General features: G+C 44.2%; 1 protein-coding gene across 1 annotated transcript in view; it reads right to left on the bottom strand.

The window, feature by feature from the left end:
- The window catches only part of DYM (dymeclin), a gene marked incomplete at its 5' end in the record, with an annotated part of 425,359 nt that overhangs the window by 190,330 nt on the left and 208,733 nt on the right, over positions 1-26,296 (bottom strand). The gene's annotated exons all lie outside the window — the stretch shown is intronic.

The raw sequence follows: 26,296 nt of genomic DNA, 5'->3' as shown, positions 1-26,296 counted from the left end.
GCCAATTACAGTCTAAAGGTTATTCTCTACTGGTTCACGGGCAAGCAACTCGAAATGAGCAATCCAAAAACTGTACACCTCATACAGTTAAAATGTATATTAGTTTTGGCAGTGAAGGTTTAGAACCCAGCCCAGTTTTTTTTCCTCCTGTTTGTGTCTTGTCAGGGAGATTTCTTCAAACTTCCTGTCTTGGTGACGTCATTGTTGCAGAAAGTTAGGGGATCTGTCAAAAGAAAATATGTGCAAAGTCCAAGGCTTCATGCACACTATTGTACTGGGGCCATACAGCGTGCAGAGCCTCCATGATGACATTCACAGGACTCCCTGCTGCCATGTACAGCCTCCCAATGAGGTGCATTAGAAGTAGAGCCTGTATGCGACAGAGGGTGCTTAACCCCTTCACGCCGGCGCCTCTCGGCCCTTTAAGGGTTTCAGAAGCTGGGAGCGGGGTTTAGGCTCATGTGACCGCCATGACACGCTGTCACGGCGGTAACATGATAGGGAAAGGTCCCAATCGAAAGAGCGCACACACTCAGTACATATGTTCTTTTTTAATAGAACACAAATGTGCGGCTGCTCGATGTCTAGGCCGAGACGCCGGGAAGTCGCACATTTGCGATCGGCTGGCGTGAAGAAGTTAAAGCATCTGCATGCACACGAACATATTCACACTATCTGCATTTGGAGATTGATTTGTCACCAGTACAAGAAAAGAGGAAATCTTCCAATACTGACACTAGTTCTGGTTTTGGCTGTAGGACAGGAAGTGAAGGAAATCTTCCCAATCGAGCACAGATGAGGAAAAAAAAAAAGCTTTGCAGGGTTTTTAAACTTCCCTTATGCAGGCCATAGATGGGGAGAAAAACGGCCGATTTTTCGTCCGAAAATAAAACCGGCCGATTATCTTATCGTTAGTGGACGATTTTGTCGGCCGTTTTTCGTGTATTTTGGACTTTCAGATTATCGGTGATGTTGGAAAATTTTCGAAAAAACGCCAGACTTTATCCTCATTGATGGTCAAAAACGAACGATCGTTTTCCGAAAAAGGATCACAAAGGCCACAAAATGACATCATTTCCCGTTATAGGTTACTCATTAATCGGCCGATTTTCGTAATAATTGGTGGTCAGGTAAGTTTTTTAGACCGACCGATAGTTCGTTAATCGGCCGAAAATCTGCCGTTTTTCTCCCCATCTATGGCCTGCATTACTCTACTCAAAATGAAAAAAACTTTAAAGGGAGATTCCAGTTAGAGGTAAAAATCTACCCGATATTTACAGTATTTGAAAAATATAATAAACCTTTATATTAACCGCACAGCGCGCTCCCAGCACAAAGACCAGGGTGTCACTGAGAGCCCCAGGTCCCGTTCTAATGACTGGGATCCGGGACACATGATCGCTGTGATAGCCTCTGATTGGCTATCACAGTGATCAGTCACTGTACAGCCCCTTGTTTTTTTTTTCTCTTTGAATGGAGGAGAGAGATACATTGCATCTCTCTCTCCTTGCATACAGAGGAAAAAAAACAAATAAGCAAAAAACAACCGTTTGTTAAAAAAAAAAAAAAAAAAAAAAAAAAAGATAAATAAATATTACAAAATAAAATAAAAAATAAAGAAAAAATACCTAGATCAAGGTTTGATCTAGTTCAGTGCCAGGGTTAGTGTTTGGGTCAAGGTCAGGATTTTTTTTTTAAATTGGTATCAGTTAGTGTCAGTGTGTTTTAGGTAAAACAAAAAACCACCAAAAAACAAAATGTGCACTATGGTTTCTGGGCTGTAGTACAGGAACAAACAACAAATAACATACACATATACAGTCATGGCCGAAATTGTTGGCACCCTTGATATTTCTCCAGGAAATCATGTATTTCTCACGAAACGTATTGCATTAACACATGTTTTGCTATACACATGTTTATTCCCTTTGTGTGTATTGGGACAAAACAAAAAAAGGGAGGAAAGAAAGCAAATTCGACATAATGTCACACAAACCTCCAAAAATGGGCTGGACAAAAGTATTGGCACCCTTTCACAACTGCGGATAAATAAGAATGTTACAAGCATGTGATGCTCCTGTAAACTCACCTGGGGCAAGTAACAGGTGTGGGCAATATAGAAATCACACCTGAAAGCAGATAAAAAGGAGAGACGTTCACTTAACCTTTGCATTGTGTGTCTGTCTGTGCCACACTAAGCATGGACAACAGAAAGAGGAGACGAGAACTGTCTGAGGACCTGAGAACCAAAATTGTGGCAAAATATCAACAATCTCAAGGTTACAAGTCCATCTCCAGAGAACTAGATTTGCCTTTGTCCACAGTGCGCAACATTATCAAGAAGTTTGCAACCCATGGCACTGTAGCTAATCTCCCTGGTCGTGGACGGATGAGGAAAATTGATGAAAGATTGCAACGCAGAATAGTCCGGATGGTGGATAAGCAGCCCCAAACATGTTCCAAAGACATTCAAGCTGTCCTGCAGGCTCAGGGAGCATCAGTGTCAGCGCGAACTATCCGTCGACATTTAAATGAAATGAAACGCTATGGCAGGAGACCCAGGAGGACCCCACTGCTGACACAGAGACATAAAAAAGCAAGACTACAGTTTGCCAAAATGTACTTGAGTAAGCCAAAAGCCTTCTGGGAAAACGTCTTGTGGACAGATGAGACCAAGATAGAGCTTTTCGGTAAAGCACATCATTCTACTGTTTACCGAAAACGGAATGAGGCCTACAAAGAACAAAACACAGTACCTACGGTAAAATATGGTGGAGGTTCAATGATGTTTTGGGGTTGTTTTGCTGCCTCTGGCACTGGGTGCCTTGACTGTGTGCAAGGCATCATGAAATCTGAGGATTACCAAAGGATTTTGGGTCGCACTGTAGGGCCCAGTGTCAGAAAGCTGGGTTTGCGTCCAAGATCCTGGGTCTTCCAGCAGGACAATGACCCCAAACATACGTCAAAAAGCACTCAGAAATGGATGGCAAAGAAGCGCTGGAGAGTTCTGAAGTGGCCAGCAATGAGCCCAGATCTAAATCCCATTGAACACCTGTGGAGAGATCTTAAAATTGCTGTTGGGAAAAGGTGTCCTTCCAATAAGAGAGACCTGGAGCTGTTTGCAAAGGAAGAGTGGTCCAAAATTCCGGGTGAGAGGTGTCAGAAGCTTATTGATGGTTATAGGAAGCGACTGATTTCAGTTATGTTTTCCAAAGGGTGTGCAACCAAATATTAAGTTAAGGGTGCCAATACTTTTGTCCAGCCCATTTTTGGGGTTTTGTGTGACATTATGTCATATTTGCTTTTCTGCCTCTGTTTTATATTTGTTCCAATACATACAAAGGGAATAAACATGTGTATAGCAAAACATGTGTTAATGCAATACCTTTTTTGTGTGAAATACTTGATTTTCAGGAAAAATATCAAGGGTGCCAACAATTTCGGCCATGACTGTATCAGTGGTTCTCAACCTTTCTAATGCCGCGACCCCTTAATACAGTTCCTCATGTTGTGGTGACCCCCAACCATAAAATTATTTTCATTTCTACTTCATAACTGTAATTTTGCAGTGGGAGGAGTAGTGCCATGTCATTGGTGTCAGTGGAAGGAGTAGTGCCCCATCACTGATGTCAGTGGGATGAATAGTGCCCCATCATTGGTATCAGTGGGAGGAATAGTGTCCCATCACTGATGTCAGTGGGAGGAATAGTGCCCCATCGTTGGTGTCAGTGGGAGGAATAGTGCCCCATCGTTGGTGTCAGTGGGAGGAATAGTGCCCCATCGTTGGTGTCAGTGGGAGGAATAGTGCCCCATCGTTGGTGTCAGTGGGAGGAATAGTGCCCCATCGTTGGTGTCAGTGGGAGGAATAGTGCCCCATCGTTGGTGTCAGTGGGAGGAATAGTGCCCCATCGTTGGTGTCAGTGGGAGGAATAGTGCCCCATCGTTGGTGTCAGTGGGAGGAATAGTGCCCCATCGTTGGTGTCAGTGGGAGGAATAGTGCCCCATCGTTGGTGTCAGTGGGAGGAATAGTGCCCCATCGTTGGTGTCAGTGGGAGGAATAGTGCCCCATCGTTGGTGTCAGTGGGAGGAATAGTGCCCCATCGTTGGTGTCAGTGGGAGGAATAGTGCCCCATCGTTGGTGTCAGTGGGAGGAATAGTGCCCCATCGTTGGTGTCAGTGGGAGGAATAGTGCCCCATCGTTGGTGTCAGTGGGAGGAATAGTGCCCCATCGTTGGTGTCAGTGGGAGGAATAGTGCCCCATCGTTGGTGTCAGTGGGAGGAATAGTGCCCCATCGTTGGTGTCAGTGGGAGGAATAGTGCCCCATCGTTGGTGTCAGTGGGAGGAATAGTGCCCCATCGTTGGTGTCAGTGGGAGGAATAGTGCCCCATCGTTGGTGTCAGTGGGAGGAATAGTGCCCCATCGTTGGTGTCAGTGGGAGGAATAGTGCCCCATCGTTGGTGTCAGTGGGAGGAATAGTGCCCCATCGTTGGTATCAGTGGGAGGAATAGTGCCCCATCGTTGGTGTCAGTGGGAGGAATAGTGCCCCATCACTGGTGTCAGTGGGAGGAATAGTGCCCCATCACTGGTGTCAGTGGGAGTAGTGCCCCATCACTGGTGTCAGTGGGAGGAATAGTGCCACATCATTGGTGTCGTGGGAGGAATAGTGCCCCATCATTGGTGTCAGTGGGAGGAATAGTGCCCCATCATTGATGTCAGTGTGGTGGAGGGGAGAATAGTGCCCCATCGTTGGGGTCGGGGGGGGGGGAAATAGTGCCCCATCGTTGGTGTCAGTGGGGGGAGGAATAGTGCCCCATCGTTGGTGTCAGTGGGGGGAGGAATAGTGCCCCATCGTTGGTGTCAGTGGGGGGAGGAATAGTGCCCCATCGTTGGTGTCAGTGGGGGGAGGAATAGTGCCCCATCGTTGGTGTCAGTGGGGGGAGGAATAGTGCCCCATCGTTGGTGTCAGTGGGGGGAGGAATAGTGCCCCATCGTTGGTGTCAGTGGGGGGAGGAATAGTGCCCCATCGTTGGTGTCAGTGGGGGGAGGAATAGTGCCCCATCGTTGGTGTCAGTGGGGGGAGGAATACTGCCCCATCGTTGGTGTCAGTGGGGGGAGGAATAGTGCCCCATCGTTGGTGTCAGTGGGGGGAGGAATAGTGCCCCATCGTTGGTATTAGTGACACAAATGATGGGGCACTATTCCTCCCACTGACACCAATGATACTTACTTTGCTGACCCCTGCTCCAGCCTGGGCTCGCTCTCTCACTTACCTGTCAGCTGTCTTCCTTCTCTGGCCGCTCTCCTCTTCACTCGCTCCGGCAGCTCCCTCGGTCTTCTTTGATGTACGCGCGCTGCCGCTCGGCTCCTCCTCTCCAAGCTCCACCTCCTCGCCGGTGATTGGCCGCCTGTGTGCCTCTCCTGAGCTACAGTTCCAGTGGCCAATCAGCGGCGAGGAGGCGGAGCTGCTGAGCGATCCCGGAGGTGTGGCCAGGTGACAGCAGCGTATCATCCCGCCCACACATCGCCGGAGACTGCAGCGGTGTCTCGGTTCCTAAGACCATCGGAAATATGTGTTTTCCAATGGTCTTAGGCGACCCCTGGGAAATGGTCGTTCGACCCCCAAAGGGGTCGCGACCCCCAGGTTGAGAAACGCTGACATATATGGTATCACTGCAATCGTCAAGAGCTGGAAAATGTATTTTGGGTTGTTTTTTGGTGGTAGGTTATGGTAGTAGCAAGAAACACACAGCTGAAATTATTTATTTTTACCATTTTGGGCCAGTTTTCCTTTGATAATAATAAAAAAAAAAAAAAAAAAAATCAGGAGATATCCATTACCATTTACCACCAAATGAAAGCCCAATTTGTCCTGAAAAAAACAAGGTATATTCACCTGGATGTACAAAGTAGTTGTGATGATATGGACGGTTTTACTAACACGTCAAAGTTGCAAAATTGTGCTTAGGCATTAAGATTTGTTGTACCCTTAGACGTGAAGGGGTTAAACACTATTTGGATTGCTATTTCACAGATCCCTTTCACAGACAATGTAAATGTGGCTGCTCATAGGCTCCACTTTTTGGTTAGAGATTGGGAACGTGCAGGAAGACACTTTTTTACTTTGTTTTCAGTGTTGGGCTTTCAGTACAAAAAGTAGGGGTACCAAAGGAAATGACACGTGACCCATACATGTCCAGGATCAGGGAGGAATGTGGACAATCAAGGACAGCAGGAATTAAACTGAAAGTCTGGTGATATTAAAGCTCAACTCCAGCACTGTCCCTCTCCAGTCATCCAACGCTGGTTCTCTTCTAGGTTGAATGACACCCCCTGGGGGGCGCTAGCAAGCACCTTGCTCTCTCAGTACATTGATGCATAGAACGTCATCATGCCAGAGACTAAAAACACTGAGGAGAAGAGGCAAAGAGGAAGAGGGCTCTAACGTATCACATGACCAACCTGAAAAATTCTGATAAAAGGCATGTATAAAATAAAATAGATGGATCTCTGAAGGGTTGGAACTGAACTTAAAAATTGAAGAATTGCTATGCCATAGGGAACATCAAGAAATGTTAATTGTGCCTAAGCAGAAACCTTTGGTCTTGAATTGCTCTTGAAAAACAGCCGTACACTTCCTGGTATGTCAGCGTGCCTAGGCACTCCTATACCTTTGGCCATAGCGGTTTACAATATCTGCAGTGTGGGATCCAAGGCACTGCTGCCTCTGGCTGACAGTCTCAGGATAGGAGTAAGTTTTGGTGACGGTGCTACTGTGCTGCTCACTGTTCTTTTTGGAAGCTCTGACATGGGGAAGCAAAACCCTGCCCCTACCACGATGGCAACCTCCATACAAAGACATAGTGCAAAGCAAGGCATAGTAAGTCAGTAATAGGAAAAGGTCATTTTTTTTGTACTCAATGGAACTGACTGTAAAATCCTTGTAAAATGTCAAATCGGATAGAATGCCTTTTCTGGGCATACCATGTAGACAAACACAGCTCTTGCACGAGTGGACGCTGCAGTACACTCATATGAAGGAGGCCTAAATGGAATATAACTGGCCAAGGTGCAGAGTGCAGCACATAGCAGCTGCTGGAAAGAAACTGTGCTTGCAGGGAAATACTGAGAATGAATGTTTGTAACACCACACTGCAACTGATTTTCTAAACAGCAATGAAAAAGGCGGATGGAGCCCAGGTCCTTGCTGAAGGCAACCAAGACTGTTCCTTTCAGTTCCAACCTTCTTGGAAACAAGTGTAATGTTTAAATCTTATACAGAGATCCATTGCAGCACACGATTCCACCACCTTCATCTAGCCGAAATGAAAAGTATGCACTATTGCCCTATCATAAACAGGATTTCCCAATAAAACCAGAGAGTGGAGAAACTGGTGTGGAAAATTCCTGAAACTAAATACTCTTAGCTACGAAGACAAAATATTTATAAAGTTCGCATACACACAGGCCGAACAAGCTGGGCAGAAGATTTATTTTTAAACCGGCAGCCGTTTGCTTTATGGCCTTTGTGAATCCAGCGTGCCGTCGGTGCGAGGTCTCACTGAGGAGCCTATCTGGACCAAATCTAATGACAGCAAACAGCACAGTATTTTATATTAAAAACATTCTATAAACCTTCATTTTTTCCCACACAGATACAGCTTTGTGATGTAGATATCTTCAGAGCATTAAAGTCCATGTAAACCCAACCACTGAAACCTCATGTAAGCTATAATATGTTGATGTCATTTTTAAGACCATTTTCAATATTTACAAATCTGTAGCTATCAGTACAATAATGCTTGGGAATCTTGCCATGAGGGTCTATGTTCAAGCACTTCCTGCCAAATAGTGACAACACTCTGCCCTTGTCTTCTGACTGTGTTCCTGCGTTGCTACCATTTTACATGGGTTTCTGATAAAGAGACTACAAATGGCAGATTAAAGTTGAACTCAAGGAACCAAATGGGCTTGGAAAAATGGTAAGCCCACCTTGAAAGTGATACTAAACCGAAAAGCAAAAATATAATAAGTTGCAGGTTACATATTCTTAGGGCTCTTTCATACAAATGTTTTGATCGGGTGCGCCTGCCCGTTTTTCAGGAGGACTCGATCTGAACCTCCATTCTCCTCTGGAGCGGCGGGTGTTAACGGACACCGACATCCGATCCGCCAAAAAGACGGATGGGGATCCAATTCCCCTTCTGTCTGTTGGACTGGATGAAAACAGAGAGACGGTCCATTTTCATCTGACCGCCCCATTGCTCTGTCTCTGCTCTGCAGGAGTGGAGCAGACACAGAGCTGTCATCCGCTTGCTCAATGGGAATCAGCAGAGAGATCCCCTGCTGAGCAAGCGTATCCGCTAAATGGGTCTGCCTTGTGTGAAAGAGCTCTTACTTGTGGAGGCTGCATTAGTTAAATTTTTTAGGCTTTTCGCCATTATTTCAGCAGGTGATCCGACCAGCAAGACATTATTTAACTTTTTTTTTTTTTTTTTTTAGCACACCAAGCTGTCCAGCAAACGTGACAATTAGAGGATTGAGATAAATTTGTGACCGCTGACAGGGGTGCTTACAGGGTAATCATGTAGAACAACCTCTATGTTGAATCCCAATAAGGAGGGAAAAACACATATGCTCACTAAATTACCAGTCTTGGAATCATAGAGATGCCTACAATCTACCTGTACCAGGGTGATGTCCTTCTTCAGCAGCTTTTCATGATAGCTGTCACTGACATGGAAAGGGCATCATGCTACCTCGCACTACGCATGCGCCGGATTCTGTAACATGCTGGGTCCTTCTCAAAGATGGCGCAGACTTTAGGAATGGAGGGCCTACAGCATTGTAAATTGTAATATCATGGAAATTATGACTCTAGACCATAATTTAAAATTCATATATGCTGGATAAAAATTAATTTTGACATTATGTCAATGGATTTAGTTCTGACTTAACACGCGGGCATGGTGTACTGTTGTCACCACCAGGAAGCCTGCCCTGAAAGATGCAATAATGCCATTTTGTAAGAACACATGTAGAGGGGTTTTCTGATTTTAGTAGTAGTCCTACTTGCCAATCAATTTCTGCTTTTAGCAGTGGTCCTGCCAATCAATTTCTGCAAATCAATTTCTGATTTTAGTGGTAGTTCTGCCAATCAATATCTGATTTTATTGCTAGTCCTGCCAATCAATATCTGATTTTAGTGCTAGTTCTGCCAATCAATATCTGATTTTAGTGGTAGTTCTGCCAATCAATATCTGATTTTAGTGGTAGTTCTGCCAATCAATATCTGATTTTAGTGGTAGTTCTGCCAATCAATATCTGATTTTAGTGGTAGTTCTGCCAATCAATATCTGATTTTAGTGGTAGTTCTGCCAATCAATTTCTGATTTTAGTAGTTGTCCTGCCAATCAATTTCTGATTTTAGTAGTTGTCCTGCCAATCAATTTCTGATTTTAGTGGTAGTTCTGCCAATCAACATTTGATTTTAGTGGTAGTTCTGCCAATCAATATCTGATTTTACTGGTAGTTCTGCCAATCAATTTCTGATTTTAGTGGTAGTTCTGCCAATCAATTTCTGATTTTAGTAGTTGTCCTGCCAATCAATTTCTGATATTAGTAGTTGTCCTGCCAATCAATTTCTGATTTTAGTGGTAGTTCTACCAATCAATTCCTGATTTTAGTGGTTGTTCTACCAATCGATTTCTGATTTTAGTGGTAGTTCTGACAATCAATTTCTGATTTTATAAAAAATTTGAGAGATTGGAGAACTAGTGACATTTGGAAGGTTTAGTAAACATGGATTGCCTATGGAAAATGGAGCTTTCAGTTTATTGCATGTGCAAGAAATATCAGTTTGTAGAAAAGATGGCAATTCCTGCCGCTTGACTGGTTGACCTGTGTACCTTTATCTGTGGAGATTCCGCACACATGGGATGCACTGTGTATGAATCTGGTATAGTCTCTGCACAGTGTAATGAGATCTGACACTAGTCCTGGGTTTACCTGTCTGATCTCATCTGACCTTTCTCACCTTGTACATTACATGGGGGACATGGACAGCAGTAGGCAAACTTGGATCTCTGTGCTGCCCACAGCTACTGATCTGATTCAACACTTCCGAACCTGTCAGAGATCTGACTTGCACTGATGGCTAGGGGGTGACAAAAAGGTAAACCTTACCTAGACACAAGAACAATTTAATATACTGCAGCTTACAAGACCTTATACAATATATGGTGGTTAGGGTTGCACAGATCCTCAATCACACTGCAAAGAATCGCATGTGATATGAACAGGAATGCAGTGCGATATCTGTCCGAATCACATGTGGTTTCCCACACCACTCCTGTGTGATCCCAGGCTTGTCATAGTGACTTTAGCCCGGGTTCACACAGGAGTGGTGCGGGAAGCTACATGTGATTCGCAATGGAATCGCACCACATTCCTGTTCAAATCACATGCGGACCAGCCTGGGTTCACACAGGAGCGGAGAAGAAAATCGAATGTGATTCAAACAGGAATCGCACTGCATTCCTGTTCAAACAACATGTGGACCAGCCTGGGTTCACACAGGATCGGAGAAGAAAATCGCATGCGATTCAAACAGGAATTGCACTGCATTCCTGTTCAAACCACATGCGTTTCTTTGCAGTGCAGTTTCAGCCCATTCATTTTGTATGGGCTCAAATCGCAGCATACAGAAAGAAAAAAAAAAAAAAAAGGTATTGGCAAGTACTTGAGAAATGGTATCAGTGCTCGTACTCACTTTGGAAAGACTGGTATCAGTGCATCCTTATTGGTGGATGAATTCGTTTTCATTTCTCAGGCTTGCAGACAATACCTGTTGATCTTGCCAGACATACAACATCTTTGCCACTTTCTAAACTGAAAGTACACACAATTTCATCTTCCTTTCAAGCTATCTTCTGTAAAATACTAATCTTCCCTTGGATTCTAGTCCTGGAGATGAAGAGGAGGGCATGTTTGTAGGCAATATCAGGAGAGAAGCCTGGGTGACAACCATGGATCACTCCATAGACACAATGGACAAGTACACATAGCCAATCAAGGTGAAAAAAAGCCTAAATAAAAAAAAGCCTAAATAAAAAAAAAAAAAAAAAAATACCTAATGCAGCCACCACGTCTCAAGACTGGCAAGCTGCAATTTGAAAATTTCTGTAGAACTTGTAAAACAACCCATTCAGTTTATATATCTATACACAAATGTTTTGCATTTTTATTTAAATTTTAAAGCCAATTATTAAAATAAATGATCACATATCCTCTGTTCTTAGCGGTGACAGAGCTGAGGGGAGGAGAACCCGCAGAACACTGATCTTCCCAGGGAACGACTGTGCATGGAGGGTATGTCAGCACAAGCCTGACCATTGGAGGAAAGCAGGCTGAGTTCCTAGCATAGCTAGAGAACTGACCGTGCTGTGCTTTCATACCTAGCGAGGACAGTTTTTATTAGGAAAGCAGGGGGACTGACGAGAACACCATGGATTTTACACAATGGAAGCAATACAAAGAAAAGGATGCTTTTTCTAAATAAGTACATGATACAGCAGGCACATATCAGGAATATGAAACATTGGGTTTACTTACTTTTTAAGTAACTGCATAGCTCCTTTTAAATGTATTGAATGTACATATATAAACTTCCTGATGTAAAGTGGTTAATACCAGATCATGGCTGCAGCCTATCAGGTAGGATATATGGTGCCCCATATGCCAGCTCACTTTCACAGCACTCCAAATGTGTACCCCTGTGGTGGTTCCTAGGCTCTCCCATTCCTCTGGGGAGAACAGGACTGAGATAAGCTGTCAGGATGGCTGAACTCAAAGGAGATGGATGAACATTTGTTCCCCGATCTCTTCTGTAATGAAAGATCCCAGAAGCCATGAGAATGTTGTCACTTCTGTTTTCAGAGCTGTCATTTACTGGCTGTTACAGCCAGCCCCATCAGTGTTTGGTTAGTTGCTGTGAAGGGCAGGAGAGACATCAGGGGTCTAAAAGACTCCTTGATGTCTCCATAAAGAGCATCTCTCACTTGCTGAACTTTATCAATGGGGACTTGTTTGCTCCCTTGTGATAACAACAAAGTGAAATGAAAAAAAAATTTAATAAAAAAATAAGTTAAAAGCACCCCCAACACATGCATAGGTCTGGCAAGCACAGTAAACAGTGAATGCATCACACACGTGTGGAAGGCTTTTAAAGCATTTTTACATCTTGACATGTTTGGTATCTATTTACTTGATACAACATAACGGTTTTATATTTTACCAAAAAAAGGTGGGTATTATTTTGTGCTGGTGTGCACTAAAATGTATGTAAGTGTGTTTTTCCTAAAAATTTGTGTTTGATAAATAACTGCATAAATATCATGTGACATAAAAAATTCCGACAGCCACGTTTGTTCTCCAGGGTCTCTCAGAAAATAAATAAATATTTTGAGCTTCTAAGTAATTTTCTAGCAAAAAATGCAGATTTTATCATTTGAGAAACTAGGTAGAAGCAGGATAGACTTCTTTAACCTCCCTAGCGGTATGATTATGTCAGTATTTCTGTACTCAAAGCGGGACTTTTTTTGCATGGAAATATGTAGTTTTTTTATTGTAGGCCTGTAATTTTTAGGAATAACTCACTGAAATCTGTCCGAACAAGAGTCTAGTAAACATCCCGGGTAGGATAAAATTTGAAACACGAAATCATAAATTATAATATAATAAATAATCATAAAAAATATTATAATAAATTTAATTCAATAATGTAATCAAACCAAAAACACTGAATGAAATATAGCGCCAAGTTCGCACATCACTGAGCAAAGTCGCAGAATCGTTTTCAGTGTCTGATGAGGAATTTCCCCCACGAATCATTATCACTCAATTCTGCAAGTGGTTCTGATTTACTATCGCTGTTCTCTAGCCGGTCTAAATCCGCTTTTGACCTAAAGGGACGCTTTTTGGATGCCATGGACGTTTCTCAGTTTCCAGGCAGAAAGAACAGTAAAAATGCAGGCAGGGCGCCGGACAAAGCACTCGGGACAAATGTATGTGAAATGATTTGATACAGGAATGTTATATTATGTGATTTTAGTGTATTAGTGAATGTCACTTTTTAAAGTTTTTAAATTTTCCGCCGGTTCCATCCCCCGTACGTCCCGACGTCGCAGGGAACGGAACCTGGAAGACAGATGCCGGCATCAGCCGGAGGAGATGGCCGGGGACGCTGCAGGCGGAACATTGCAGGAACGCAGGACAAAGAAAGTGCTGGAGGGATCCCAGAGCAACGCTGCAGTGTATTCCCAAGTGTAGCTCGGGGTTACCACTTGTGGTGCTGAAACTTTACCCCGAGCTACACTCGGGAATACCTCCAGCGAGGTTAAAGAGAAAGGTTTACAGAGATCGTCTAAAGGTGGATAGATTAGGAGACAGCCGGACAGATTGGAGTAGGGAGTTCCATAGGATGGGAGAAGCTCGGTAAAAGTCCTGGAGGCGAGCATGGGAGGAGGTGACACGGGAACTAGAGAGCAGAAGGTCTTGGGAGGATCGAAGAGAGCGGTTTGGTAGATATTTCGAGACCAGGTTGGTGATGTAGCTGGGGGCAGAGTTGTGGATGGCTTTGTAAGCTGCTGTATTTATTTACATTTTATGTAACCTTGCAGAGTGTCAAAAACACAAGTTAAAAACTGACAATAATGTCTCAGAGACAAACAAGGCTCAAAAGTGAATGAGCATTTTAGGTGGATTTATAAACACTTAGATTGATACTGCACAAATGAATGCATCCGTTTTGCATGAATTTAAAATGGACGCTATGTGCCAGTTGACACACTGACCCCATAGAGAATCTTTATTAAGCACCAAAGAACAAGCCGGTGCTATAAATGAGGTGATTTACTATACGCCCCCTTCCTCTGTACAGACAACGCTCAGCCATTACCTCTGCAATAAGTTTTAATCCGTCTGAGCATCAGCTCTGCTAGAACTCGGCTTCAGCGTCTGAATGGGTAGACTATAAAGTAGGTCAGACAGGCAGCTCAGGTCTGCAACTGTGCAATGGGAAGAGCCAGACAATATTTAAATATCAGAAAGCTGTTTTTGCTGCACATGCATTCCAGTGACATTACAGAATGAGAGGCTGATTTGTATTAGACTGGGAAATTATGAATTGCAATAATGTAGCTTTTGTAGAGTGTCCCTAATCTCCAGAAAACCAATGCCCTATCCTGACCTAAGATCCCACTAGTACACATAAGGCAGCAGGCACAAGTGTTCACACTTCTTACCAGCTTGTCCCTTTCAAAGTACAGATAAATCTGGTCTCTGCTTCTTCAAAATTAGAGGGGTCAAGTTCAGAAGCATCACGTATGTAATAGAAAGCAGCAGAGCGCATCCATCTGCAGGAGGAAGCATTGCTTTCTATGTGAATTAACCCCTCGCCTAACTGTCACTTGTACCCCCTTCCTGCCCAGGCAAATTTTCAGCTATCAGTGCTGTTGTGCTTTGAATGACAATTGCGCGGTCATGCAACACTGTACCCATATTAAATTTTTTTCACATAGACAGAGCTTTCTTTTGGTGGTATTTACTCGCCACTGGGTGTTTTATTTTTTGCACTATAAACAAAAAAAGATAAAAAAATTTGAAATTTAAAAAAAAAGAAAAAAAAAAAAAAGGTATTCTTTGTTTCTATTATAAGATTTTGCAAAGAAGTAAATTTTCTTCTTCACTGATATGCAACAATGATGGGCACTGATAGGCTGCACTGATGATGCTGCACTGATATGCAACAATGGTGGGCACTGATAGGCAGCACTGATGATGCTGCACTGATATGCAACAATGATGGGCACTGATAGGCAGCACTGATGATGCTGCACTGATATGCAACAATGATGGGCACTGATAGGCAGCAATGATGTGTGGCACTGACATGCGACAATGATGGGCACTGATAGGCAGTACTGATGGGTGGCACTGACATGCAACAATGATGGGCACTGATAGGCAGCAATGATGGGTGGCACTGACATGCAACAATGATGGGCACTGATAGGCAGCAATGATGTGTGGCACTGACATGCAACAATGATGGGCACTGATAGGCAGCAATGATGTGTGGCACTGACATGCGACAATGATGGGCACTGATAGGCAGTACTGATGGGTGGCACTGACATGCAACAATGATGGGCACTGATAGGCAGCAATGATGGGTGGCACTGACATGCAACAATGATGGGCACTGATAGGCAGCAATGATGTGTGGCACTGACATGCAACAATGATGGGCACTGATAGGCAGCAATGATGGGTGGCACTGACATGCAACAATGATGGGCACTGATAGGCAGCACTGATATGCAACAATGATGGGCACTGATAGGCGGCACTGATGGGCAGCACTGATGGGTGGCACAAACGGGCACAGGGGGGTGGCACTGACTGCTGGCACTGCTGGGCACTGATGGGAGGCACTGCTGGGCATTAATCATCAGTGCCCTGATGGATTGGTGCCAATCCATCCTCTGACAATTGCCGGATATCAGCAGTACTTTCCTTGCGCGACAGTGTGAGGAAAGTGCAGCCGATAACTGGCAACTTCATTTTCCAGTGATCTGGAAATTGGACACAGCTGATCATGTGGTAAAAGGCTGCTGTGATTGGCCTTTTACCACACTACGTGATCAGCTATGTACGTAAGACACAGCGATCACAGAGATCGCCGGGTGCGCGCCCCCGGGGAGCATGGGAGGGCGCATTCTAGGAGGACGTCATATGACGCCCTCCCAGGACTAGACAACCGCGCTGTAGCCGTCATTCAGCTATAGCACGGTTGCCAAGTGGTTAAAGGGATTGCAAAGATTTTTTTTTTTTTAAATAAACAAACATGTTATAATTAAGTGGCTCAATCCTCCATCTCTGGGGTCCTGCTCTGGACTCTTCTGCTTATCTATGGTGGCACACATGTGGGCTCGCTTTCGAGCCATGCTGTGTGTTTCTATTGACACACAGCACGTCTCGGCCCCACCGAGAGAGAAGCACCACTGCTCTCGGGCATAATGCTGGATTGAGATCAAACTCAGATAAGTATTTAAGGGGGGCTGGGAGTGAGCTGCATGTAAAACATTTTTTATTTTAAAGGATAAGTTCACCTTTTCAGGCAGAATTTCACTTTTCATAATAAATAGAAGCATTTCCCAATACCATTTCTAGCCCAGCCATCCCATTGTGCTTTTCTCTCACTTACTACATGCAAAGAACGTTTACTTTTTTGCCAGTTTATGTGAGATTTTAAACAGATTTTCAGATGGCATAATTTCCTGTAGATGGTCTCCAAGCATTCACTTCCCAGAAGCCTTCACTTCCTTGTTGCATCACAGAAGAGGGTGTGATAGGGTGTGTTCACCACTCCTCCCTCATTACAATACTACCTTCCTCTCATCAGCTATGTAGTACAAGGGCCTGTCTGATTTGATACAAATTGAATGGATTGTTCATGTGGGTCCTCCTATTCCATAGTTCTGGTAAATCTAAAGTAAATTGTACAATCAGAATGCATAGTGTATGGCCATCTTTGTACATGTATATAGGAGGGAGTGGATGGAGACACTCAGTTGTCAGGCCCCAATCACGTGACTCACATTCCTGCATGCGTTTGTTTTTGAGTGTTTTGGAGCGGTTTCACTTGTCAAGCATAAGGCAGGCCATTCACTGGAACGGGCTGCCATACACGCAACAATCGCCCCAGAGAAGCTCCTGAACGTATTTTTGGAGCAGAGCATGGTGCGTTACCGCAATTTTTGGTGCGTTCGCCGCACTTGGGGCGCCTTTAACATGTAATGACAAGACATACATGATGCACATTTACAGTGTATTTCTGAAACACATGGCAAAGCGTGCATGTTCTGTGCAGATTGCCATGTGTTCAGAATCACACAGATGTGAATGGAGCCTCATTGTTCTGTGTAAACAAACCAATTTCACTTTCAGGCCCCATTCACACCTAAAGTAGAGGAAGCCCATGTTTTTTGGCTTGTTTTTCCAGTGACACACATACAGCAGCCAGTTGATTTCAATGGGCTGTTCTACATGTGGCAGCGCAGCTCATGGGACATTTTGGCGTGATGCATTTTGCACATTTTTTTATTGCACGTTTTGCTGCATTTTTCACCCATTTTATTTTAATGTGGCAAAATGTGTGCTTGTTTCTGTGTTTGCTGTGCCGTTAATTAATGACACAAAGTGCAACTACTTAATTTTAGGTGTATAAATGTGGCCATACACAAAACAATCTGATTGTACTATTTGTACAATCGCCTTTAGATTTACCAAAACTATATAATAGAAGAACACAGCATCTATCCACTCTATATCCAATCAAGCAGGCCCTTGCACTACATCAGAGGTATCCCGTGGGCTGCATGTGGCCTGAGCCAATCTGAAGGGACACTGGGGTAGCCAGGCAAATGTACGTGGGGAGAGATCACGGGGATGCTGTGAAAAAATAGTTGATGGGTGAAGGGAGGTCAGTGCAGGATGTGTGTGCTAATGAGATCAGCTGGTAATCTGCTTTTGGGGTCCTACTGGCTCCTCTGTCTACATTCCAGTAAATGAAAAAGCATTCTAAGAAATTTACCCATGGCTAAGGTAAGGCCTTGCTCCAGATTAAAGAGCTTGTATATTTTTGCAACTGAGGTATATTAACCTCCCTAGCGGTATGATTATTTCAGATTTTTGGTGCTGAAAGCGGTACCATTATTTTGCATGGAAATATGTCGTTTTTTTAGTAATTTTTAGGAATAACTCACTGAAATCTGTCTGAACAAGAGTCTAGTAAACATCCTGGGGATGATAAAATTTGAAACACAAAATCATAAATTATAATAATCATAAAAAATAATAATATAATAATAATACATTTAATTCAATAATATAATCAAACCAAAAACACTGAAATTTGAAATATAGCGCCAAGTTCGCACATCACTGAGCAAAGTCGCAGAATCGTTTTCAGTGTCTGATGACGAATTTCCCCCACGAATCATTATCACTCAATTCTGCAAGTGGTTCTGATTTACTATCGCTGTTCTCTAGCCGGTCTAAAACTACTTTTGACCTAAAGGGACACTTTTTGGACGCCATGGACGTTTCTCAGTTTCCAGGCAGAAAGAACAGACAAAATGCAGGCAGGGCGCCGGACAAAGCACTCGGGACAAAATGTATGTGAAATGGGTTGAAACAGCAATGTTTTACTATGTAAAATTTGTTTGGAAAAAAATTACATTTTTTAAAATTTTCAAATTTCCCGCCGGCGGCGCCCGTACGTCCCGACGTCACAGGGACCGGAACACAGAAGCTGGATGCCGGCATCGGCCGGAGGAGATGGCCGGGGACGCTGCAGGGGACACATCGCGGGAGCGAAAGACAAGGTAAGCTCTGCAGGGACTCCCTATGCAGCGCCGCATGGTAAGCCCGAGTGTAGGCCGGGGTTACCGCTTTTGGTATTGATATTTTACCCCGAGCTACACTCGGGAATACCGCCAGGGAGGTTAATGACAGAGGAGCTGGATTTTATAATAAATAAATAAATAGGAAGGAACTTTGTCCTTAATGCAAAGAATGCATTAATTAAAAAAACCTGAAGCCTTTGCAACCACTTTAATTAAAAGTCTACCCTCACCTGTGACCAAAGCTACAGAAAATGACAACAATTACAAAGCTGTGGGTACAAGGAGTGGAAATAAGGCTTCTCAGAATGGCATGGCTTTACTTTCCACAATAGGTAGCAGTCTAGAAGCATATCTGAACAGCATTTCTGCACTCAGAATCAAGAGATGCCAGCTGAGGTGATCATGGAACCCTATGCAGCGCCCTCTAGTGTGCTACTAGAATAGTGTAGGCAAATCTATTGTGTAGGACTCATGGCAACTGTGAGAGTCTGATTTAGGATGGGTTACTGCAGGTCAGGCTGGATGACTTAACAGGTTGGGACTCTATCGCCTCCCACCTGGTTCTAGAGGACCATGGGAACCTTCCAGAAGCCAGTAGGCAAAAGAGGTGGAGACCTAATCTGCATGTTTGTGGGAGTCTAACCAATCCCAGGTTTGGAGACCCTGGTAGAGTGGTGGACCAGTCCATAAATATGGGATAATCAGGCTGGCTAGGTAGTCGGGTGGAAGATGGAGTGCGGAGGAGAATGTGGGTAGCCTGGGAGAGGTCCCCTAGGCCTGGGAGGCTGGCCTCCAGGTGGGACCCGGGCAGGCTCAGTGGGACCCATTCAGCAGTACAGCATGAAGGGGATCAAGGCCTTGGAGCAGTTCAACAGGGGAGAGGAGACACCTCTGAATGTAGAAGATCAAGGCCTACAGTACAGCATGAAGAGGATCAAGGCCTTAGAGCAGTTCAACAGGGGAGAGGAGACAGCTCTGCATGAAGCTGATTTCAGAGGGGTTGCGAGTTCCTCGCACGTAAGGGGCTGTTGCTACTCATCCGCGATGACTGATGGATTTCAAAGAAAAGAACAGTCCAGAGTCTGTTTCTGTAAATAGGAAGAAAGTTGTCCCCATGCTTTGATTCAATTAAGTTGGGCATACCATAATCCCGGTTATCCTATCCAAGTTATTTCCCCTAGTAAAATAACAAAAACCAAGCTCATGGACTATTCAATGACTGTGGATGCAAGGGTGGCAAATGTGTGTTGCGTGGCTGTGCAGAGCTTACGGGTACCAAAAACCACAATTGCCCTCACGGAGGTAGCGCTACACCTATATATGTGCCCCTGGGATGGCTCCTAGGAGATCTACCAGGCATGACTACAGAAATAATTGGATTCTCTCTACATACTTACCTGTAAAATCCATTTCTTAAAGTACATCACGGGACACAGGGCAGACTATTCAGAACTATTTGGGTTATATGCTACCTATAGGTGAATGGTCACTGGCTGACCAATCAGAGGAAGTCCTCCCCTATACAACCCCTCTCACATACAAAGTACTTCAGTTTTGTAGCAAGCACTGGCATTCCAGAAAGAGGGGAGGGACCTCTGTGTCCCGTGATGTACTCCAAGAAATGGAGTCAGTATGTAGAAAAAAATTAATTTTCTTTATCGTACATCACGGGACACAGAGCAGTCTATTCATGACTATGTGGGATGTTCTAAAGCAATAAAAAATGTGAGGGGTGGGTGACACCATATTAGCGACCACCATCAATCCCAAAGGACCTACTCAGCTGTTCATAATACGCTGTGGCCAAAGGCAGAATCCTCCGTGTCTCCGACATCCACCTGGTAGAATCTTGTGAATGTATAAACCAAAGACCTTTGGTCTTGCAAACCTGAGCAACTGACACTTAATGGCTGACAGTTCAAGATGCCCCCACACTGCTGGTAGAATGTGTTCTCACCTGAAAGGGTGGAGCCTTATCCTTCAAAGCATAGGCTTGAATGATTAACTGGTGGATGCAATGAGAAATAGTTGACCTGTAAATCCTGACCACCCAAACTACATCCAGAGTATGCAGCAATCTTTCCCTGCCTACTGTGGCCTAGGAAAAAAGAAAGGCGAGACACTGTCCTGATTTAAGTGAAAACTACAAACCACTATAGGCAAGAAGATGGATGAGGATGCAACATCACCTTATCATGATGCAAAACCAAGAACGGCTCCTTACATGAAAGTGCCGCCAGCTCTGACATTCTTCCTGCCAAAGTGATAGTAATCAAAGAAGCCACCTTCTGAGTCAAAGGATTAAGTTTTCTTAATTGGTTCAAAAGGTGGCCTCTGCAAGGACAGCCAAGATCAAGTTCAAGTCCCAAGGACACAAGAGTGGCTTGACAGACGGGACTGTCCCTGGTACACCCTGCATGCAGTACGAATCAGGGAGTGAGAAACAACGGTCTCAAGGAAAATATGGACAGAGTCGAAATATGACACTACATGGTACTTAAGGTCAATTTAATTTCCCCTCCTGACTGGAAAAAGGACAAAAACCTTTCAATCACACATTTCCATGGGTGCCACTTCTTGGCTTCACATCAGGCAAATAAGATTTCCAGGTCCTATAATGGAAGGTCCCTGAATCCAGCTTCCTGGCACTCAAAAGTGCAGGGAAAACAGGACCCAAGACCCCCCCCAATCTTACCCGACCTGAGCTTATATATCCAAGCCTTCAATCCTAGCGAGTGTAAAGCAGGATCCATTATTGGATCCAAGACAGTAGGTCTGGGAGTATCGGAAGTGTCCAAGGAGCGTCTCCTGCCAGATACACTATGTCGGTGTATCAAGCCCTCCTGGGCTAGGCTACCACTATTATCAGTGCTACCTACTCCTGGATCCTGCACAAAAGACATAGCAATAGTTGAATCAGGGGAAGGCATAGATTAGGGGGAACTGGTCCCTAAGGTGTTACCAGTGTATCTACTTCTATTGCCAGTGGGACTCTTGTCCTGGACACAACCTGTCTAGCTTGTTGTAGAACCTGGAAGTCCGTAGATCCACATCAGGGGTTCCCAAACGCTGGTATATTGCCGAGACTGTCTCAGGATGCAGCGACCACTCTCCTGAAATCAGCTGCTGACCTCTGGGGAAAACAAAAACACTGCCAGCTTTCTATACCTGGAATATGTACTGCCAACAGACACGGCACATGCTGTTCTTCTCCAGACAGAATGTGGTTCACCTTTTACTGAACCGTGTAGGCATATAAAATGTGTGCATCATAGATAGAATTAAATATATAAAATATAAATAAATGCACTGTATATACATTCATGTATGTGAAGTTGGCACTCATAGCGCACCAGACTAACTGCATTTTTTCATATCAAAAGGATGGAATAAGGACGCCTTACTATGTGAATTTATGCATGAGGTAATTACTTAATCCTTTATGTTGGGTTAACCTGTTTTTGTATAAATATGAGGAGAGTCAGGGAGTTTCAAAGCATGTTATTTTCAAATCTACCAGCATTGTAAAATGCACATTTGTCTGATTAGATTTGGAAAGGTCTTAAATATTCATAGTGTACATGTATATGGTGAAGAGAATTTATGTTAAAAATTGCAGTTTTGCCATAAACAAGACAAGGAGATTGCTCAACACTTTGGTCAATGGGAAAAGGTGTATATTAAGGAAGGTGTTTTTGTTGAGTGGGGCCATAAAAAGTTGCGGCAGGAGAAAGTGGGTTCTCTGACGGTTTCTGATGATTGCATGAATATTCTGGGTACCCTGTCATCTGCCTTGTCTGTACCTCTGTTTGATGGATTGTCGCTGAACTGATTAAATGCATCTCTCTGGAAAAGAACTGTTGGACTAGTTGCTGCTGGAAAATACATTTGTAAATGCACATTGTCATCCGTCCTCCAATTGAGATAAGACAACAAACCGCACGACTTCTGGTGCCGCCCTGGTGGTTGATATACGCCACTACCATGGCACTGTTGCACCGAACCCTGACAACAAACCTGTGCAACTGGTTCGTCCAATAATCCAGAGCAAGGAGTACAGCCCAAAGTTCCAAGATACTGATGGGCAGTATTCCCTCCTGTGGAGACCAAACCTCCTAATCTGTAGCCACCTCCAAACCAGCCCCCCAACCAGAGAGACTGGCTTCAGTGGTTACTATCTTCCATATCACTGGAAGGAAAATTATCCCTTCTCCAGATTCCAAACAAACAACCACCAATTCAGAATCTGCAATACCCCAGGGACAAAGCCCTCCGGCAATCCAATGCTTGGACCTTCAAGATCGAGACAGATAGCATGTTCCTCTACAAAAGACTTGGAGTGGAACCGCACATAGGAAACCGCTTCAATGTAAATACCATTTCCTCATGCAGAGACGTATTGAAAGATACCTTTTGCTTCTTAAATGTTGCTTTACACTTGGAACCGAATACTCCGTGAGCAAAGTAACTTTCTGGGAATGACTCCCCCCGTACCCTCAGCAAGCCCAGCACTGGGCTAGGAGTTTTGTTAACACTTAGGGGGCTACGGTTAGCTCAAAGGGCAGTGCCCCAAAACAAAAAATGGTGATTCTTTACTGCTAATCACAGAAATTCCTCATGAGCCTGAAAAAATTGGTAAGATTGGATTTGGAAGATAAGCATCATTGAGGACTATGGAAACCTGAAATCCATCTCTTGTAGACAAGCCACCACTGATCGGACCGATCCCATCCAAAGCAGAAGGACATTTAGACTTATGTCTAGTGCCTTGAGATCGAAGACAGACCTCATGTCTCCTATGGTTTGGGGCCAGCGAACCTGTTGAGTGTCTGGAATCACCTGAGGGACTGCTCTAGCATCCTCAGCCAAAAATGTTTCTCAAAACACAGCAGTCTCAGATTCTGGAGAGGAAAAGCTTACAACACTTAATATTCACAGGTAGTCTCCAATCCAAGTACTAACCAGGGCTGACCCTACTTAGCTTCCAAGTTCAGGAGTGTTCAGGGCGAGGATTCCCAGCATAACCATTCCAGACCTCTAAGTATGCTCCAAGAGCACATGCAGCACATCAGTGACCATCCACTTTGTAGACATTGGCAAAAAAATTTACATACTTCCTGTGTGGGAGGGGTTAAATAAGGAAGAACTTCCTGTCTGATTGGTAGGCTAGTGTCCTTTCATCTATAGGTGCCATATGACCCAGAGTCATGAACAGCCTGCCCTGTATCCCCTGATACACGACAAAGCAAATCAGTCTAGTGATGACATTACAGTAAATATGGTGTCTGGGCAGCCCACAAACAAGCTCCATATTTTATCAGCCAATGAGCAGCTCGTCATTTCAACATGTTTACAGCTCTTGCATAACGGAAAGAAGAAATATATTAAAACACTTTTCCTAGAATGTAACATTGGCAATCACGTGAGCAGGCTGGCTCGGTGTTTGTGTTAGCGTGAGGTCTGCAGAAACATCTCTATATCTCTGTTATGACATCAATATCATAGCACCATCACTCTAATGAATGGCCAAATATATGGGGAGATGGGAACATATCAAATAGCGTAGTGTAGGTACAACAAAACTATTACAATAATCAACAATACTGGCCAATAAAAGGGCCCCATTTTTACATACAGAAAGACACACTTGTATGAGACCATGCCCCTAGAAAGCTTGCTATAATTTTCATCAAAGTTGTCCTTAACCGTTAACTCAGTTACTTTTATTATTTTGCCCCCTAAAGGTACTACTCTGATGCATTACAAGTGGTTGTGAACCCTGGAAATGAAAAATAAACAAAGCATATCCTTTTTTAGTGTGTACTTGCCTTAAGCCAAAGCACCTATATTGATTTCTGTCTGCTCCAGGGGCGGACTGACCATTTGAGCACTCGAGCACTGCCCGAGGGCTCTGGGTCAGTAGGGGTCCCCATGAAATGCCCCTGGTACCTTTTTTATAGGCTTTTTTGACTGTGGGCAAGGACACAGGGGCCCCATGATCTCCTATTGCCTGGGGGCCCCATGAGTTTTCAGTCCACCCCTGGTCTGCTCTCATTCCTCTATCTACAGTAAATGAATCACCTCTGACATACTTCTGACAACATCAAGCAATCCCAAGAGACCGCTTCGCCCCATCTACAGCATACAGTAGGTGATTGATTGCCTCAGATGTGCATGTTTCCCTATGAGACTGTGTTGAGGGGGTGTCTCCATTCTCAGATTACACTCAGCTCCCTGCTGTATGCTATGCATTATGTGAGGTCAGATCCCCGCCTCCTGTTTTTTGCCGGGGAGAAATGCTGTGTAAATTCTGGACTCTGAACGGATGTAGAGAAGAGAGGTCTGCAGATAAACAGGTATAACTTATGTAAGAGGATTTGTTTAATTTCTATGTATCACCTAAGGCTAGTCTTTTCACTGGGTATAAGTTAGGGTTTTATAACCACTTTAAAAAGCACTACCACACCAGCCCCATTCCTGTCTTGTAGACAGTCACTGCTGACCTTCTTCTGAAATAGTACAACAAAGACGACTAAATCTCATGTGTGTTGTGGCTCAAAGAACTCAAGTTAGATAGTCAGCATAAAAACCAGACTACTAGAATTTCCAGAGGGAGGTCAGCAATTGTATTTCCCATGCTTCTTAGACAAAATGGTTTTGTCCATGACAAGTGCACCAAAATGCACCTGTGCTTTGCCTACGCAAGGTAAAGCTGACCATAGATTAGTCCTTTTTCAACCCACTGGTTGAACGAAAAAAAGAAAAAAATAAGACCCGATTCCCCATCTACACATTTGAGGTGGACGGGGAATCACTCCATTGTGCTATTGTTTTCTGATGGTGGGGAGCCTTCCCGCAGGCAGAATACACTACTCAGTCTGGCTGGCTGATCGTTCGGGAAAAACCCAACAGGCTGATTGTACAGAAGTTGGTTTGTAGGTCAAATTCTGTACAACCAGCCTGCCCATAAAGAGGGGATCAGCAACCTGTAGATCACGATCTACCAGTAGATCGCAGCCAAGTGACTCGTAGATCACGATCTGGGCTTGCTGACCTGCCCTTCCAGAGCATAAAACAGAGTGGAATGCAGAGGGACTACAGAGGGAGCTGTAGTCGGGTGCAAGAGCCGCATAAGCCGGTGCTTCCTCTGTAGTGCCGGCTCCTGTCCCATGTGGAGTGATACCAACTGCACTCCACCTCTGATCCCGGCCAGCAGTATCCAGAGTGGTACCAACAACAGGAAAGAAGAGATCTTCAGGTCAGTGTGAAGTAATACACCGGGCATGCTAGTATAAGGCTGCATTCACACTGATGCGCTATGATTTTCCCACACCGCAAGTGCAGTGCAGTGTACTTGCAGCTTTCCTGCACTTAGCCATAGACTTCTATTATCCTGCAGGTTTGGTGCACCAAAACTCCCAAATGCAGAAGTTTTGGTGAACTTTCAGAAATTCACCACACCTACAGGATATAACAGAAGTCTATGCCAAGGTGTAGCTAACCCAAGAAAATTGCAGATGCACATGCACATCTGTGTCAAAGCAGTCTTGTAGGGGGCTCAGAACAATAAGGGTTCATTTAAATTTGCAGTTTGGAGGGTGGTAAAACCCCATAGTTAAGACGTGTTTTTATTACCCTTGCCCCAACTGCACCCCCTTTAGTTGTATTGGCCAGGGGTGTACACATGTCACAGCTGCGGCAGGAGTTATACGCCCTGTCGTGGTTGTTGGGTGTAGCATCTGCCAATTATGAACCATTCACGTTAATGAGGCCTCCTTACCACCTGATTTAAACCCATGATTGCTGTGCAGTGCACGCTACTGCGAGA

Source organism: Staurois parvus, unplaced genomic scaffold, assembly GCF_062004578.1.
Source record: "Staurois parvus isolate SC_StPar_1 unplaced genomic scaffold, SC_StPar_1.0 ptg001830l, whole genome shotgun sequence".
NCBI lineage: Eukaryota > Metazoa > Chordata > Amphibia > Anura > Ranidae > Staurois > Staurois parvus.
Note: the sequence above shows the minus strand (reverse complement) of the source record. Positions and strands in the feature narration are given on the sequence as shown.